Consider the following 20181-nt stretch of genomic DNA (forward strand, 5'->3'; position numbering starts at 1 on the left):
AGTAAACAAATTCAGAACAATTTCTTGGCTGAAAGATTGATTCCGGAGTGCATTACCAAATAATGTTGGGGAGCCCTTTATTATAGAGATTTTTGTGAAAGAAGATAGGTACTACTATGCCCAGGATATGGAAGTAAAGTGCTCTGTAGGGGCAGAGAAAAACAGTGGATTTTCCTTCTAGTCCTTGGGTGCTATGAAACAGGGTGAAGATAGTTCATATTGGGTTCTCTCTCTCCTTCTCTCTCTCCGCCCCCTTCTCTGTGTGTGTCTCTCTCTGTCTCTCTTTCTTTGCCAAAGCCTGATTCACTTTACCAGCTTTTTTTATTCTTTTTTTTCAATTGAAGTGCAGTTGAATTTTAATGTTGTGTTAAACATTACCAGCTTTTCTTGGTCCCATCTTATCCACCTCATTTCCCCTTAGGTCATATACAGCTTTTGCGAAGTAACTATAATAATTTGCATTCATGGAGCACTAATGCTTTTCAAGGCATTTTCATGCACACTATTTTTGTTCTAAATTGAAAAAAAACCCACCATGAAGCAGTCAAAGTAGTATTAGTTCCATTTTTCAGATGGGGAACCTGAGGTGTAGAGTATTTAATAGAGTATTTAAGTGATTTGCTCATGATTATATAGCAATTTGTGACTGAACCTGGACCAGAAGTCAATCCCTTGGCACAATATCACCCCAAGTCTCAAAACTCAAAAATGGAGGTTTGTTAGGAAAACAGCAGATTGTCCTATTGCCTTTATGGTTATAACCCTCATACTTTTTATATTGTTTCCAATCCCTTCTTTATACTCCATTCTAGGCCTATGAGGCTGACACTTGAGAAATGACCAAATCAGACATTATCTCAACTGTGAAGTATCAGTTTATCCTCAGCTTTTTTTTCCCCCTTCAAATATGAAGTGCACACTTAACTAGATTTAAAACAACATTGGGTAGGACATGTTTCTGTCTCTAATTAAGCCAGCTGACCCAGAAGTCTTCTGAAATGTATTGCCCCAGAATGCATCTTCTCTCCCTCTTACAGCCTTCTTTGACAGTCACCGCAGGAGGACCTCTTGTACTGGCTGATATTTCATTGAGTCCTTTCCTTCCTGGAGCTGGCAACTTTCTCACACAGATTCAAGAGGCAGCAGATCTAGTGTAATTACCAGTCCAAACCCTATTTGGTGTCCCAGAATGGAATGAGTAAGGCAGTGTTGTACTGAAACCATGGAAGGAGTTGGACCTCAGAGCCTGGGATGGATGCCAGGACTAGAAGAGCCAAGGACTTTGCAAAAGACAGAGGTCTAGGCAGGCTGTGAGTCATTAACCAAAAAAGCAGTTAGGAACTAGGAAATAAGCTTCTTACTGAGGTTAAAGCAAGGCCAAGGGTCAAAAACTAAATAACAGTGGACAAGAGTAACAACAACAATACTACCCTAGAAAAGGAGAGAAATTCTGCGTTCGCCAAGAAGCCTGCTAAAATGGAGCTGATTCTAGGGAGTGGCCAGCCTGAGATCCATAGGTGGCAGTCAGGAAGCCATCTTTACAGGTTGAGAGCGGACAGTGGCGATCACAGCAAAGGTGCTATCTTGACAGTCGAGAAATGTCCTAGAGCACGGTGTCTCAAGCCTGGTACTATTGACATTTCGTTGTGTGGCGCTGTTCTGTGCATTGTAGGACATTTAGCAGCATCTCTGGCCTCTACCCACTAGATGTCAGTAGCACCCATCCAAGTTGTCACAACCAAAAATGTCTCCAGATAATGTCCAATGTCCCTTGGGGAGTTAGGGGGAGGTAAAATGGCCCTGGGGTTGAGAACCACTGCTCTAGAAGCTATGGACTGGGAAAGCTTATTAGTCTCAAGCCTTCTAGGGTCCACAGACTTCTAAATTATCTTCAGAGCAGGAAATCTAAGGTAGCAGGTATAAGTTGGAAAGGTAATCCCATCCTTCCCAAATGTTCTTTCACATCTAGTGCCTGGCTCACCTGTCCCATTAGGCACTATTGCAGTTCCTAAGACTATCGAGCCCTTGGAATTTTCCTGAAATCCAACTTAATTGCAAACTGAAGGGTTGATTTCCTCATGGTTTGCATTCTTGTTTTACATGCAAATTGGGACAAATGTGAAAATACTTTTTACTTTTTGCAATTGAGTTCTAAAAGACATGTTAAGTTTCTGTTTTCTTTTTACCTTGAACTTTAATTTCTTCATTTGCATTTCTTTCCTACTTTCATTCAACCATATCCTTCACAATGCAAGTATATAGCTGATGAGGTGGAACACCCGGAGGCCAGGAACAAAGAAGACGGAGAGAGGAGAAAGAACTTGGACTAGGGTCATCTGGCAAGAACTGGGTCTAAGAACCCCTGCTCTGGGAAATAACTTGCAAAGAATATTGTACCCACTTATCTATCTTCCAACTCAGCTTCTTTTCTTACCACCTTTCTTTAAAATGTGAGGAAGAAGTCTATGAACTCTTTTTCCTCATTGTTGCACTTGTGGTGGATTTTCATGTCTGTTAGAAGTAGGAGTCCTCTGAAGGCCTGTCAGAACAGTTTTGTGGACTGAAACATAACATAGAAAAAAACAACAGGCTATAGTGGCAATGCCCTTGGGCCAGGAGTCCAACCCCAGGTTCTAGTCTCTTTCCCTCTTTATAGACATTTGATCTTGCAAATCACCTTACCTTGGCTGAACCTCAGTTTCCTCATGTGTAAAATAGAACTACCTATTCGCCTCCATGGTAAATATATGGTTCAAAAGAGACGATGGGGTGAAAGCAGCATGAAACATGTAAAAGGTTTTACAAATGCAAAATGACATTGATATTATTGTTTAATTGTAGTTCACACCTCTTCAATTATTCTTACCCCAGTGTCACAATGCCCACTGGATAGATGTCATAGTCAACACATAACAGTTCCTTTCTCTTGCCTGCAGTGACACACCTACTCTCTAGGCCTTCCTCTCCAGATCTACTCTCTACTCTCTACCCTATTCCACCCTGCTCTATGCCCTGGGAGACTGACCCATATCAACAGGCTACCTTGTCTTCGAGATTCCAGTTGTGTTTGGCCAAAGGGAAGCACTGGCAGAGAGGAGAGGAGTGAGGTTAGGCTGTTTATTCCCTGGTACCCTGCCTGCAAGGATGCTGGGCATCCCTTCACTGAAGGTCACAGCTCCTATCAGGAAGCCCACTTCATACAATTTTCATGTTCTGTCCTCCCTCTGGGTTTTGGTATCTGCTACCTCTCCTCTCTCTTTCAGGCCTAAGTGTGGTGATGGACCGCATTATTACTAGTCATGGGATACTTCAGCATTTCCTGTGGTGTCTTTATACCCTGCCCATACTTTTGTAATCAGTTGCCTTTATTAAACTCTGCTCGATTTATCTACTCTGAGTACCTCATGTGTTTTTTAGTAGCATTCTGACCATATACCCACCAAATCCTTTCTTTTCTTCTCCCCTGACCTTTTTATTGTAGTAAAGTGTATACTTGTAAAAGAGGGGACATTATGTAAGGAAATGCAGTAGGTTTATGGCCATTAACATTCTGTCCAGTCATGTTAAGAATTAGCTCCTTAGTCATCACCTCTGATACATCTATAATCAAGCTGTATGTTCTTTACCAATTGGACAGTCCATTCTCTTTGTCCTATCCACAGCCAACCGTTGAGGAACATTTAGAGGCCATGACTCTCGTGCCTACTCTCTCCCACAAAGCTCATATCCTTGCTTAATAGCAGCAACCTGGGAGGCAAGTGTCTGATGCACACTCCAGTCTCTGGTTCGCTGTAAATCAGTTTGCACCCCTTTGCTTCCCTTGGACTAAGTTTGCAGAGAGTGAGCTTACATCCTTTTGCTTCCCTTGGACTGGAGTCTCAGGAAGCCTGGGAAGGGGGGTACAGTTAAGCCTCTGGGATTCCATGACAGCTGCCAGCATTCTGGCCATGGTGTCTCTGCTTATTAACCGTGTCCAACCTGGAATGTTTTATAGACTGTCAGAGCTAGAAGATACCTCAGAAATCAACTAGTCCAGAGGTTCTAAACTTAAGATCTATAGATGGACTTCAGGGAAATCCTTAAACTCCCTATATTATATGCAAAATTACCTATTTATGTGCACATATGCATTTTTCTGGGAAGAAAATCCGTAGCTTTCATTAAATTCTCAAAAGGGCTTGTAACAGGAAAATGACCTAGACTTCAGACGGCTCTAGAACAGCATCCTCACCTTATAGCAGAGGAAACCGAGGCCCAGAGAGAAAGCAACTTATCCAAGATTGCACGGTAAGTCAATGGCAGGGTTTAACCTAGAACCAAGGTAGAAGTGAACTCCCCCCATTTTTTAAAACAAACCTCTCCTTCCTCTACTGAATTCCAAAACCATACTCCCACTATACTTTGTGCACAGTAGATACCAGATAACTGGTAAATGCACCTGAGAGCTGCAACGGGCCCTATAAGGACACTTGCTTCTTTTAACTGACCCTACTAAACAGAATCTGGAGCTATGTGGGGCTCAGGGCCAACCTTAGAGCTTAGTGGTGCCAAGGGATCAGGCAGGGTTTTTCCACCCCAGTTCTCTCTGATGAATGGAGTTCTGTCTCGTCCCTGTTTCTCTGAGCCAACTTGTCCCCAGGGCCCTGTGGAGGGGCAGGTGTCGGTCCTGGGCATGGACTCAGCAGCCCAACTCCAGTGCCTCTGCAGCTGTTCTCATCCCTGTGAGGCCCCCAGTGGGAGCTGACACAGAGACTCTCGGAAAATGGCAAAGGAAAGCTAAGGGAAAAACACCCTTGAGCACTGAGGGGTTGCCAGGCTTCCAGGGGAGCTGGCACAGCCTCGCTCAGGTTATTAAATCACACTAGCTCCTGGTAAAATAGGGTAGAAAGTTTTATTTCTTCCCATCTTCCCTTCTGTGGCCCTCTTTCCCAGCTCACAGGTATTTTCATACCACCCAGAGTCCCCTACTGTATTTCCTTACCTCAGGCTCCCTATGTAGGAAATGACTACCTTTGCTGTATAACTTAGGTACCCAGGGTGGCAGAATAAAAGCCATCCAGAGTTCTAGTATCAGCTTTGTAACTAACTAGCAATGTGAGCTTGTGCACCGTCACTTAATCTTGATGGGCTTTCATGCTTCATTAATAAAACATGGGGCGAATGAAGCAAATGAGGTAATGGAAGTGAGATCACTTGACAAATGCAACACAACAAAAGCTATGCGGGGTCATTATGACCTTTTGCCACTCGAAGAAAAATTATTTTAAAAGTCGAAAATAATAACCTTGAGGGACAATAGCCCAGCTGAGATCTAGCTGCCTAGATTTCAGTCCAACTGGATTTTCTGGGGGAAATTCTAGAATGAAGTGGGAAGAAAAGTCGCCATTGGCTTTGAGTCTAAGACCAGTGGAAGGAGTCAGTTGACAGAAGTGTGATTTATTCCTGGAGTTTCACATGATACTTTATATCCTAGAAACCTATGAGAAGAGCTTCTAAGGACTAGTCACTCTTCACCCAAAAAGAAGAGAGGTCCAATCAGATCTAGTGCTGGAGGATCAGAGGGAGTCAGCCTCAAGGTGACTTGCCATAGGAATAAACTAACTTGCAGAGGGGCAGAGAATTTCCAGAGGGTGGCGCAAGAGAGTGGGAAGAGACCATCAGTCCTTCCCTGTACAATCAGCTAGTCAGCAACTGTTTCCTAAGGTACCATGAAGCAAATCACGGCCAGTGTCTTCAAGAAATGCATACTTTGATGGATGAAAGAGAGAGAAAGGACAAAACCCATAGGGTAACTAAGGTGCTTAAAGAAATGGTCTTTAGTGGGGGAGGGGGTTGACATGTTTTTTAATGCATACAATTAGAAAACAAATAGATCTAGAATTTAGGAACCAAGTCAATCTTTATCACTTATGACTTTCTCTAATATGTGATGCAGTAAACAATGATCACTAGTGGTCTAAAATAACCTTATTATACTGTATTATCCTTAATTATGAAACTAAGTTTTAATATGGTTCTTAGACTCTTCCTACCCTTGTTAGTACTGATGACACTTTTTTTAAAATATTTATTTTACACTTAAACTTAGTAGAGATACAATGGTGAACAAAACAGATGAGGGTTCTACTCTCTTGGATCTTATATGGTGGTGGTGGCTCTAGCTTAGATTGGAAGATAAGGAAAACCTCACTGAATAGGTGAAGTTTGATTTCTGCTTCTGCAATATGGCAGACTAAGTATTCTAAAAAGTCTTCCTGCTACAATAGAACTAAATCCTGGATAAATTATAGCAAATTTTTTCTTTACATTTCCCTTTTTTAAACAGCTTTATTGCTATATTGATATCATCCACATAATATAAATTCATCCATTTGAAGTATAATTCAATGGTTTGTGTATATTACCTTATTAAGGTTTTTAATTATGGTAAAATATATATTACAAAAAATATGTCTTTTTAACCATTTCATGTGTGCGATTCAGTGGCATGAATTATATTCACAATATTGTTCAACCATCACTACTACCTAGTTCAAGGATTTTTTCATCACCCCTACATAGAAACTCTGTACTCTTTAAGCAACAACTCCCCAATCCCCTCTCTCCTAGCCTCTGGTAGCCTCTAATCTACTTTGTGTCTCAATGATACTGTCTATTCTAGACATAGAATAGATTCACATAAGTAGAATCAAACAATATTTGTCCTTTTGTGTCTAGTTGACTTTATTTAGCATAATGTTTTCAAGGTCCAATTTGCATGTATCAGAACTGCATTCTTTTTGTGGTTGAATTGTATGAATACATTAGTACAATGTGACTCTATTGTATTTATATAACACATTTTGTTTATACATTCATCTGTTGGTGGATACTTGGATGGTTTCTACCTGTTGGCTATTGTGAATAATGCTGTAATGGACATTGCATACAAGTATATATTTGAGTCACTACTTTCAATTTTTTGGTATATATGCGTAGAAGTAGAATTGCTGGATCTTATAGTGTGATATTGTGATTTATAATAAGAAATATATATTTGGTCTTTGTCCCTGTTTCGGGCAAAGAACTCCAGAAACTCTTGGAATTTTCTAAGTGATGAGAGCTATAAAGGTGTTTCTATTACATCAGTGAGGTGATTTTTGGAAAGCACCTGAAGATGGGGGCTGGTTGCCAGGAGAATCAACCATGTGATTAAAGGGTTAGGATTTTCAGTCCCACACGCAAACCTCTTGGGAGGGGAAAGGGGCTGGAGATGGAATGGATCACCAATGGCCAATGATTTAAGTAATCATGCCTGTATAATCAACCCTCCATGAAAACCCAAAGGAGAGGGTTTGGAGAGCTTCCAGGTTGGTGAACACGTGGGAGAGCAAGGGAGATTAACTCACTCATAGAAAGCATGGACACTCCACGCCCTTTTCCCATACCTTGCCCTAAGCACGTTTCCCGTCTAGTTGTTCCCGAGTTATATCCTTTTATAAGAAACCAGTAATCTAGTGAGTAAATGGTCTTCTTGAGTTCTGCGAGCCATTCTAGCAAATTAATCAAACTCGAGGAAGAGGTCTTGGGAACCTCTGATTTATAGCCCAGCAGTCAGAAGTACAGACGAGAACCTGGACTTGTGGTCGCCATCTGAAATGGAGGAGCTGGGGGCACTCTTGTGGTACTGAGCCCTTAACCTGTGGGATCTGACACTATGTCTGGGTACAGAGTGTCAGACGAGTTGAATTGTAGGACACCCAGCTTGTGTCCAAGAATTATTTGTTGGTCTGGGGAACCTCCCCCTGAACACACACACACACACACACACACATTGGAATTGATGACTGGTGTTAATGAAGTGGGATTTGCTAGAACAGCCCTGGCTCACGGAAACTTGTGGTTTGGAAGAGAAAGGATGAAAGGACAGGAGAATGATGAACCCTTCATTCCTGGGTGGCCACATGGTCACCCACAGTATGGAGCAGCAGCTGTGCTGCAATCACTTACCAAGGGTAAAAGTTACCAACGGAATTTAGAGATGGCTCCAACTCCTGGGGAGTCAGTTCACTGGATGCATAAGGAAATGTGAACTAATAAGAGCAAGGCAAAATATTCACTCCCTTGATTATTGCGATGTATAATAGATAAACTGAAAGAGGGGACTTCCTAGGCGCAGTGGTTAAGAATCCGCCTGCCAATGCAGGGGACATGGTTTGATCTCTGCTCCAGGAAGATCCCACATGCTGCAGAGCAACTAAGCCCGTGCACCACAACTACTGAGCCTGCACTCTACAGCCTGTGAGCCACAACTGCTGAGCCCACGTGCCACAACTCCTGAAGCCCGAGTGCCTAGAGCCCGTGCTCTGCAACAAGAGAAGCCACGGCAACGAGAAGCCTGCGCATTGCAAGGAAGAGTAGCCCGCGGTCGCCACAACTACAGAAAGCCTGCGCGCAGCAACGAAGACCCAACGCAGCCAATTAATTAATTAATTAATATCAAAAAAATAAAAGTAAAAGAGAATAATGTGTCAGATCTTGATGCTAGACCAAAAGCAGATTTCAGTGACTCAGAACTTCAGCTGTCTCCCCCTCACCCCACCCCAACCGAGGTAAAAATTGTGCAGAGACAACAGAAAGTACCTTGAAGACCTCTGGTTACCAAGAAGTTAGTGAGTGTGGGGAGAGGGCAAAACCAAGAAACCGGGGAGTAGCGTATGAAGGAGTTGTTTCATTTTGTGGACCAGTATCATCAGCTTCCTGGAGAACCTTTACCAAAATGGATGGTGAGAGTGACTTATTTAGAAGCTGTGTCTTTGTCTGGTTTGGGTGGAAGAGCGTGTTTGGGTTGATGCAAGACCCACAGGTCACTATCAAACAACCACAGAGGGCTCTGTGTGATCCAGATACAAAGCAGGTTACTCCCGAGGGAGCCGCCAGCATGGTGGGCTGGATAAACACCACTGTAAGGTCTGTTTACCCTGAAAAGAGAGGCTGTCCATCTCCCCCTATGAATGTCAAGTAGAGCATCCCAAATGAAGCAGCTGATGCTTGTATGCAAGTGATGTAGGACTGGCTTTGCGATGACCGGAATATTCACCCGCTGAATATATCTATTATCCAAAGCCCTTTCACATGGGCACCCCTTAGAACCTTAATGTTGCAAAATGTAAAAAACATTTCTGGAAGCCTTATGGAATTTGCTGCCTCAGTTTCCCCTCAGGGGTCTTACAGATGCTAATAAAAACATTAGGTTAATTAACGAGGGAATAAAGAGGGGCTAAGGGGAGAATCAAGGGACTCTTCCCAACAAGGTGGAAATGTTGAAATGGTTATGAGAAATAAGATGAGTAAAGCAAATATTGATAGGAGCAAAACAGAGGAAACGGAGAGGGAAGAGTCACAGGACTTGTCCCAGTAAGGTGGAAAGCTTTAGATGGTTAATAAGAAATGGGGTTAGACATTGATGGGCTCAAAGTGTCCTCCTGCTGGTTCCCCAACATTAGAGGACCCCAAACAAGTCAGCTCTGTTTACTCCAATTGGAAGAAATTTAACCTCTGATCTATAGCCAGTTGGTGAGAAGTACAAGTAACAACAACCTAAGCTTGTGACTGACCTCTGAAGGGTGTGGGGGGGGGGGCGGTCCTATAGGACTGAACTCTTAACCTGTGGAATCTGATGCTATCTCCAGATAGTGTCAGAATTGAGTTGAACTGTAGGACACCCTGCTGGTATCCAAGCTCTGCTTATTGGAGGTGTGGAGAAACGACACACACACACACACACACACACACACACACACACACCCCTCCCATATTGAAACTGGGTCCCAGAACCCAGTTATATGTAATTCTATGTTTAGTGTTTTGAGGAACCTGCAACAAACATTTAAAAATGTTTTTCTAAGCTTTTGGAAAAGAAAGGCAAGAGAGAGAAGAGGGACCAGAAGTTGAAACTAGAGCAGCAGGCAGTATGTAAAAGCTTGCGCTTCCCTGAGGGCAAAACCCCATAAATAGAGCCTGGTGCTTTGGATATTATCAGAAATGCAGGACATGCAAGTGCCAACTGAAGAATGTCACTCATCATCTGGCTCTACAAGGAGTGAGTCATTAGCAACTTCAGTCACTGACCTTCAACCCACCCTGAAAGGAGTTCATGATGGAGATCAAGAATGAGGCATTCCGTGCTCTGGGAAAACTGGCAGAACAGGCCTTCAGATAGATATTTTCAGGAGAAATTTTTTTTATGAAACTGGATTCTTCATCTTTCTATACTTAGAAAAGCACTAAAACCATTAACTAAGAAAGCATCTATTCCTCGTGACTAGCAGCAACCTTCTACCGAGATGTGTGGTTAGTTGCATGTACCTCCTTCACCAAAATCACATATATACTAATCTCCCCCCTTACGTCTTGAAAACAGTTTTGCAGAGCTGTCTGAGAGGCTGTCTCCTGGGCTAGAGTCCTCAGTAAAATACTGAATAAACTCGACTCAAGCTTTTACGTTGTGCAAGTTTTGTTTTTCTTTTTCAGTTGACACAAGGTCCTTGAAAAGTAAGGGACCTGAAGCTGCAACCTCCACATTAAGCCAGGACCCTTGAAGGGGGATACGCCAAAAACCTACCTGTAAACTTGTTTGTCTCTGTCCTGACTCCAGGTAGGAAACAAAATAAGCAAGAGCACTACTCTTACTGCTGCTGTGGCTGGTGCTGCTGCAAGTATTCCCTTGAGAATTTGCAGCCCAAAGCTTGCTCTGACACAGGTCAGGAACTTAAATTCATGGTACTCACGTCGCGAGGGAAACCATAGCTGAAAAATGGTGCCCCCACATTGCCGGTGTCCCCTGGCACCTGGCAGAAACAAATTCACATCTTTTTCAGAGGAGAGCATCCCCAACCTAGACACCTCAGGAGTCCCAAAGATTTAATTTAATCACATATGAGCTGCTAATTTAAAAAATTTTCAGATACACAAGGAAACCAGTCACCATGAGGGAGAGTTAGCAGAAACAACAGATTTGGATTCTTAAGGACATACGATATTAGAATGACCAGATAAGGACCTAAAATAGCTTAATAGGGATTGTTTAAATAAACAAAACATGTAATCAAAATGGGATAAGCAAAAGAGACCATCCGCTATGACAGGGCAAATTTGGGTAAAAAAATGAAGTAGAATTTCAAAAAATTGAAATTATTATCATTGAAATTTGAAGCTCTTTGAATGGGTTAAACAGCAAATTAAATACACCTGAAGAAAGAGCAAACTGGCAGATTTGAAGACATTTTCCAGAATGTAGCCCTAAGTGATAAAAAGATGGAAAATATGAAGGTGAGACTGAGCTATGGAAGATAGAGTGGGAAGAACAAACGTGCCTAATTTTCAAATGACCCCAGGAGAAAGGCCTGAGGTGTAACAAGAAATGGTGATCAAATAAACTGGTAAATATATATGTAGATAAACTTAAATAATATTAATTCTATAAAATAATGAAAATAATAATGACTAATTTGTGGGGTTAAATAAAAGACCTGAAATTCTAAGCAACAATGGCATGTAAATTGAGGGTTGCTCAGACTTAAATACAGTGTGTGGTACTTTACTTTTATTTTTGTTGTTGTTGTTGTTCTGGGTTTTTTTTGGACGATCCACACAGCTTACGGGATCTCAGTTTCCCGACCAGGAATTGAACCCGGGCCCCTAGCAGTGGAGGCGTGGAGTTCTAACCACTGGACTGCCAGGGAATCCCCCCAGTATGTGGTACTTTAGATTTGATGGCAAAGAGGCGGTTAGGCCTGTGACTCTCTGGGAAGAGTACTTTCTAGGTAGAGGGAGCTGCAAGAGTGAGGCTCTGAAGCACGAAAGGTCTTGATGTGTTTGAGAAGCAGAAAGAAGGCCAGTGTGACTGGAGCTAGCTAGCATATGTGGTATATAAGAGATTGGATAATATAGAGCCAAGATGGAAAGTGGATTTTATTCTCTCTCTGGTTGACAGGCATTGGAGGGTTTTAAGCAGAAGAGTGATATGCCGGATTAAAATGATAAAGTACTACTCTGACTGCAGTATGAGGAAGAGTGTGAGTGTATGTCTCGGGGGTGGTGGGAGCATGCTGCCAAGAGTGGACATATAGCGGTAGGTTATGAGGCTAGTGCATTATATCTTGGACTAGGAGAGTGACAATGGACAAGATAAAATGTGACTTCTAGTTAAAAATGACACCCAGATTTCTGGTTTGGGCAGCTGGGGGAACTGGGGTACCAGTGACTGAGATGAGGAAAGCTGGAGGGAAGTGAGAGTTGGCGAAGGAGCAGTGAGTTTCGTCTTGGGCATATTACATCTGAGATGCCCATCAGATAACCAAGTAGAGCTGTGGAGCAGGTAGTTGAATATAGGAGTCTAAAGATAAGAAACATTGTGTCAGCTCACCACTCCAACCCTGTACCACCCTGTGACTGGAGCCTATTCAGGGCGGGAAGGCAGAAAATGTTCCAGAATGAGAGTAGCAGTAACTTTTAGAAAAAGCCTCATCCGTAACGTTTACTGAATCTTTCATTAACTCATTTTGCAAAGCTTGCCAGCCACACCATGGGCAGGGCACACTGTTGGCAAGACAGGGAAATCAGTGTGGTTTGTCTTCCTTTCCACAAGCTTCCCTCTTTACCACTGGGGCCACTCGTCTCCCCATAGACACTCTCTGCCCTTCCCTTCACCCTGAATTCCACCACTAGACAACTGTATGTTTTGTCTGTGCAGAAGGCTGGCAGATGGGTCCGGGCAATTGTGCCATAGAGAGTTAGAATCTCTGTGACTATAGTCAAAAAGTTCCAGTTCTTTTTGCAGGAACGTTCCTGCTTCCTTGCCTTTATTTATGCAGTTACCTGGAATACCTTTTACTCCTATCTCCATCAATGTATATCCCATGTGTCCTTCAAGAGTCAGACTTTGTGTCATCTTCTCTGTGCAGCCTTCCCCAGTTCTCATGATTAGAATTCTTCTCTTTGTCTCCTGGGCTCCTCCTGCTCTTTGGGCCTCTATAATAGTGCTAACAAGAGTCTGCCTTTTATTCCAATTATTTGTGAGGCTCTGACTTCCTTATTATGCTGTCAGCTTGAAAGACAGGGGCCTTTTATTGTACATTTCTGTATCTCTCACATAGTTCCTTTGCCGTATAGCAAGTGCTTTATGAATGAATATTAGTGGAATTGAATTTCCAATGAAAATATTTTGCACATTGAAAGGAAGTCTCATAGATATACAAGCAAGACCTTACTTCCTGCGATAACAGTTCTTTCTGAACAGTTAGATAGTGAAATATAGACTCTACACCCGCAGCAGACACGTATAAAAACTGGCAGCATCTGTAATATGTGGATGGAGAATCTAATCAAGCTTAAATCAAATCACAGAGTGAACGTGCCTTTTGCAGCTAATGGACTCAAACTGCCCACACACAGTGATCTGTTGTCTCCATTTCCCCATTTGTACTTCGACATTGAAGCCACTGCATGGTCCATATAATCTATTGTTCGTGCTAATGCACAACCAAGCTAGCTTCTCTTCCCCCAACTCATGCTGGTTTTTTTTAAAGGAAGAACATTAAGTAAATGGTTCAATGTTAATGTGAGCTGATTGATTTTATTGATTTTCTGCTGGAAATTGATTAATTTCAAAGACAGGTGTCATGCTTTTGTGTTCTCTTCTCTGACTTAAATACCCAAGTGTGTTTCAAACAGAAGCTGATGTCCGCAAGACCCTTGATCTCTGAGGATGCTGTAAGTGGTATCATAATGATTATTATTTTTACCGCTTTCCCCTCCATCTCACGACAGAAATTTTATCACAAAAAAAACTGATTTGCAAAATTATATAGATTTGCAACGTAACCTAAGGTGGATTTTGTATTGTGTTAACTGAATGGAATTTTCAAAAGCAGATGTGAGTGTGAGTTTCATTTGAAAATTACTTCTTACACTCCATTCTTCTCCTTTTCCTGCTTCCTCTTTCTTCTTTTCCTCCTCCTTCCCCTCTGCCTCATCCTTTCTCCGCTGCATACTCAGGTGTCAGTTACAGTAAAGAATAGTTTTCTTTTCCACAGATTTAAAATGTGACCCATATAGATGTTTTCTTTTTTCAATCCAGTAAAATGTTCTAATGCGTATCAGGCATTGATGAGGACAAAAGGTGACTCTCCTGCCTAAGCTGTATACAAGCCTTTGAAATCAGGGCTTAGGAAGGCATGTTCTCTCAGGCAATTGAATTGTTTTGTCCCGAATTGAATCAGGACACCTGAATGCTAGTCTCAACTCTGCCATGATCCATCTGTGTATCCTTTGGCCACTTTGACGCTCTGTGTTTTGGGTTCCTGTTTATTTTTCCAACTCTGTAACAAAGCAGGGGAGGGCTGCTGGGTCTCAATATCCAAGGCATTTGGGAAAGCTGGGTATCCACATGCACAATATGAATTTGTCTGCATTTGGGAGCCAGCGAAATGTGGGGTGGGATCACGCAAGAAACCTGATGCTGAACAGCTGGATTGCAAAATGAATGTGTTTGAAACCAGCCACACCATTGTGAGTTTGTCAGAAGCATAGGGGCTTTGCCTTTCTTAGAAGCTCCCCAGAGAAGGGGTTATGCAAAGGCTTTTCCCAAAGCCTGGGTGGGGGCAGAGAGGCTTGGAGTTGGAGGAGGGTGGGTCATTGTAACAGCAGTCCCCCAGAGCAATCTATGAAGACTTTGTTGTCCTACAATAGGATAGCGTGGCGTGTCACCTCGATGGCTGCTTTTGAGCTTTTGGGTTTTCTTCTTGGGAAGTGATTTCCACAAATACCTGCAAAATGAATGGTATGGTACCTTTGGGAGGAAGGGTTGCTGTTTGAAGTACTTACTAAAATCTTTTTAGGACCAGCAGTTGGTTGAGGTTTTCTGTTTCTTTTTGAGCTAATTTCTTTATTTACGTTTTCTTTTAAAAATGATCCATTTCAGGGCGCGCCGCCCTTCACGAGCCGGCCGTCCAGCCGGCCCTGGCTCCCCTCCCCGGCCCCGACGGGCGGGCGGGCTTCCCTGAGGATGCGGGGAGGGGAGGGCTGGGCCGGCCGTTGGGCAGACAGCGATGCCGAACTTCTGCGCCGCCCCCAGCTCCACGCGGAAGAGCACGCAGTTGGACCTGGCCTTCTTCAGGGTCGCGCGGGATCTGGCCAGATGCCAGAAGTGGGTGGAGAGTTGTAGGAGAGCAGACTTAGAAGATAAAACACCAACTAAATAAACATTATCGATTGTGTGCCAGACACTTTGAGACTTTCATAATCTGTAGAAATATACATTTTGCAGAGGCGTCAGAAAACTAAAGAATGATTGGGTTATTTTATTTCTCAAAATTAACTGAAGCAGATACTTGTGAAGTCATTGGGAGAGCCCTTATAGGACAGTTCTTCGAGATAATACAATACCAACAATATTTGATCTTACCAGCCATTTGAATAATCCGCATAGTAGACACAGAAAGTGAATAAAAGAATTGAGTGAAGATGAAATCAGGACACTGAAACAGAAAAAAAAAATTGATGCAACTTCTGAACAGGAACCAAAACATAAAGAAATAAACATCAATGCTCAGAACCCCAGTGCAGAAGAAGGAGGTGAAGAGCAGGATGAAGACATCTTACCTTTAACCCTTGAAGAGAAGGAAAACAAAGAATACTTAAAATCTTTATTTGAAATTTTGATTCTTATGGGAAAACAGAACATACCTCTGGATGGACATGAAGCTGACGAAATCCCAGAAGGTCTCTTTACTCCTGATAACTTTCAAGCACTGCTGGAGTGCCGGATCAATTCTAGTGAAGAGGTTCTGAGAAAGCACTTTGAGACAACAGCAGTTAACACATGGTTCTGTTCAAAAACACAGCAGAAACAGATGCTAGAGATCTGTGAGAGCTGCATTCGGGAAGAAACCCTCAGGAAAGTGAGACTCTCACTTCTTTTCCATCGTCACTGATGATGTGGTGGACATAGTGGGGGAAGAGCACCTGCCTGTGCTGGTGAGGTGTGTCGAGGAAACTCATAACCTGAGAGAGGAATTTGTGGGCTTCCTGCCTTAGGAAGCTGATGCAGAAATTTGGGCTGTGAAATTTCACACTACGATAACTGGGAAGTGCGGATTAAACACGGAGTACTGTCGTGGCCAGGCTTACATTGTGTCCAGTGGATTTTCTTCCAAAATGCACGTTGTTGCTTCTAGACTTTTAGAGAAATATCCCCAAGCTATCTACACACTCTGTTCTTCCTGTGCCTTAAATATGTGGCTGGCAAAATCGGTGCCTGTTATGGGAGTATCTGTTGCATTAGGAACAATTGAGGAAGTTTGTTCTTTTTTCCATCCATCACAGCAACTGCTTTTAGAGCTTGACAGTGTAATCTCTGCCCTCTTTCAGAACAATGAAGAAGGGGGCAAAGAACTGAAGGAAATTTGCCATTCTCAGTGGACGGGCAGGCATGATGCTTTTGAAATCTTAGTGGACCTCCTACAAGCACTTGTTTTACGTTTAGATGGTATAAATAGTGACACAAATGTTAGATGGAATAACTGTATAGCTTGGCCGAGCATTTGTACTCTGTAGTTTGGTAACAGATTTTGATTTCATCATTACCATTGTTGTTCTTAAAAATGTTCTATCTTTTACAAGAGCCTTTGGGAAGAATCTTCAGGGGCAAACCTCTGATGTATTCTTTGCAGCAAGTAGCTTGACTGCAGTGCTGCATTCACTAAATGAAGTGATGGAAAATGTCGAAGTTTATCATGAATTTTGGTTTGAGGAAGCCACAAATTTGGCAACCAAACTTGATATTCAGGTGAAACTCCCAGGGAAATTTCGCAGAGCTCAACACAGTAACCTGGAATCTCAGCTAACCTCTGAGAGTTACTGTAAAGAAACTCTAAGTGTTCCAACAGTGGAACACATTATTCAGGAACTGAAAGATATATTCTCAGAACAGCACCTCAGAGCTCTTAAATGCTTATCTCTAGTACCCTCCATCATGGGACAGCTCAGATTTAACTCATCAGAGGAGCACCATGCTGACATGTACAGAAGTGCCTTACCTATTCCTGACAGGCTCTCTGCTGAGCTACATTGTTGGAGAATCAAGTGGAAACAGAGAGGAAAAGATATAGAACTCCCATCCACTGTTTATGAAGCCCTTTATCTGCCAGACATCAAGTTTTTTCCTAATGTTTATGCATTGCTGAAGGTCCTGTGTATTCTTCTGTGATGAAGGTTGAGAATGAACGCTATGAAAATGGGTGAAAGCATCTCGAAGCATACCCGAGGAACACTTTGACAGACCAAAGGTCAAATAACTTGGCTTTGCTTAACATAAATTTTGATATAACACACAATTTGGATTTAATGGTGGGTACATATATCAAACTCTATACAAGTAAGTCAGAGCTTCCTACAGATAATTCAGAAACCATTGAGAATATCTGTGACTTTTAAAATAGGCTTTCTCTTATATTTGATATTTGAAAAAACTCTATAAGAAATTTGAAAATATCTTACGGGAAAGTTGTAAGGTGTATGTAGGCCACTTAATCACTGAGGATCTTGACCTGTAGGCCTCTCATCGAGTACCTTAGTCACTGATAATCTGTCTGTTTAAATGGCCCATTTGAACTCCCATGTTCTTCCAGAAGATAGCATTGAAGGTACCATGTTACACTTCCGTGTGATCTCTGCTAATGGCACTTTGGAACTATTTTAGACATAACATTCATTACTGTGGATCCAATGGTCGGGTATTGAGTTATCAGTTCTTTGAAGAAATAACTTTTAAGGAGGTATGGGAGGAAGGAATACCTTTTATAAAATGTTACAGTGAAGCTCATGACTGACCTTTGAAGAGTAGGAGTTTTAAGTATGCTGTTAAAAATCTGTAAGGGACAGTTAAGAAAATTATCAGACTGTAAAGAGAAACGTGTGAGCTCGCCAAACAAGAATTTCAGTGTAGATTTTGTCTTTATCAAATGCAGTTAAAGTTCGAATGGAAAAGCCTGCAGTTGTTGTTCCACATCTGGTTGTTGCTGTTCACATTCCTTTATCGAGCCTACATCTTCATAAGCTTTTTGGCAGGTCTCAATATATGTTGAACACATCTGTTTCATGGTCAAGACGGGATCAGAGGCCATGGATACTGACAACCGATTTGTCTGTTTTCTTCTGTCTTCTTCCATGACTGTATCTACAGCCTCATCTTGATTTACAAGCAAAACCTAGAAAACCTACAAAAATAAGTGTTTTGTGGTTTATCTAGGGATAATACAGAAAATATTGCTGTTATTTTTGGTGAAGAAAATCAATTTTGTATAGTTTATTTCAACCTAAATAAAATGTGAATTTTGTTTAAAAAAATGATCCATTTCATCTGTTTTCAAACTAATTGTCATGGTTATGCAAATAATAACTTCTGAATTCACAGTCATTGCTCCTTTCTTGTTCCTAAATTTATGTATTTGTGTTACCTTTCAAAACCTTTGAATGCTAGGTCGTATTGTCTGCCACTATTGATTTCTTCTTTCTTGTTTCTGCTTTTCCGCCTTTGTATACCCTTACAAAGCCTCCTTTTTATTTTCTTTACATCCAGTTGAGGCAAAAAGAGCCCTGGCTAAATTCTCACTGTGTGATTAAGTGCTCGACCAGAAACCATGGGAAGATATATAGGGAGAGATAAACTTGGTCTTTACATTCAGGAGACCTGTGATTTAATGGGAAGGACTAGGTGAGTACTCATGAAAATACAGGCAGGTTTTGAAACAGAGTGCTAAATGCTAGAGGCCACTAGTGGAGGGATGCCCAAGGGAGAGGCTTCCCTCACTCATGACCAAAACTAAATGAAACCAGTCAGGGTCAGGAGCAACCTCAAACACAGAGCATGGCAGAGATCTTCAGGGTCAAGAGGTGGCAGGGGATAAACAATTTGGAGACACACAACGTATCAGAGTTAGGGGCTCCAAATTTAATTGCTCCAAGATGTCAGTGGGAGTCTGCAGAAGGGTTCAAAGCCAGGTATGTAGCCTTTATCATTGGATCCACTACCAGGGCAATATGTAGGCTGTTTATTGAACTAACATGCCAGTTAGTGACTGGGTCACTTGGATGTGGTACTAAATAGCTCCCAAGGCACCTACAGAGACTCCTAGCACTCATGACACAGTATTGAAATGTTCTGTTTCAGTGTATCTCATTCCATCAGATTATGAGCTCCATGAAGTCATGGCCTGATTCTTATCCATCTTTGTCTCCCCGGTGCCTGAACCACATGTAAGTGCTTTGTATTACTGAGTGGCTAAAAGCACCAGCTTTGGTGACACATTGATCTGCACCTATGTGGCTTCATCACTTTCCACCTGAGTAATTTACTTATTGTCTCTGGACCTCAGTTTTCTCATCTGTAAGATAGTGATGACAATAATGCCGACTTCTAGGATTTGTTTTGAGAGTAAAATGGGATGACAGATTTGGAAGTACTTATCAGAGTGCTTGTTCAGAGTAAGCATTCAATTAATGGTAGCTCTGTTTGTCATTACATGATTGTGGAATGAATGGGTGAGGATGAGTGGGCTGAAGAAGGATGGTGGCCTATTTGATGAGGTCAGGACCCAGGGCTGGGAACAGGCTTAATAGGAGCAAACCCGGCAGCCCTCCAAGTCTCCCTCCTTCTCTTGGCATCCTTTGGGTGATTGGGAGGCTGAGACAATGGGGATAATCTTTAGGCATCTCTTGCTTTGTGTAAAGTTTGCAATCATCTTGGCTGGGGGAACAGGGATTGAATAGACCCTGGATGGGGTTATTAATATAAACGTTTTTCAAATGTAACATATTGCTCTCTGCACCCAGCAAGCTGTTGTTAGTTTGTGAGCCCTGTGCCTTTGGAAAGTCATGGCTGGCAGCTTCAATGGGTAGCTTAGAACAATTAGAAGCTTTGAACACTTTCAAGCTAAGGATTGGGATAAGACTGTTTTGACTCTATGGTTTCTCCTGGGGTTTCCCTGCTGTGCTGGACTAATTATCCAGTGTAATTAGGAAAGCTGAGAAGTGGGGAGATTGCAGGGAGCAGCATACTTTCCCAGGGACCCTCATTTCTTTGTGCAGAAAAGGAGTTGGGGAACCATCTCTCTATTGTGGAGAAGCAGCAATGCATAGGGC

At 42.3% G+C, this 20181-nt stretch overlaps 1 protein-coding gene across 1 annotated transcript in view; it reads left to right on the plus strand.

The window, feature by feature from the left end:
• The window catches only part of DCX (doublecortin), a 106484-nt gene that overhangs the window by 55891 nt on the left and 30412 nt on the right, over positions 1-20181 (plus strand). The window lies entirely within an intron of this gene.

Source organism: Hippopotamus amphibius, chromosome X (assembly GCF_030028045.1).
Source record: "Hippopotamus amphibius kiboko isolate mHipAmp2 chromosome X, mHipAmp2.hap2, whole genome shotgun sequence".
NCBI classification, from domain to species: Eukaryota; Metazoa; Chordata; class Mammalia; order Artiodactyla; family Hippopotamidae; genus Hippopotamus; species Hippopotamus amphibius.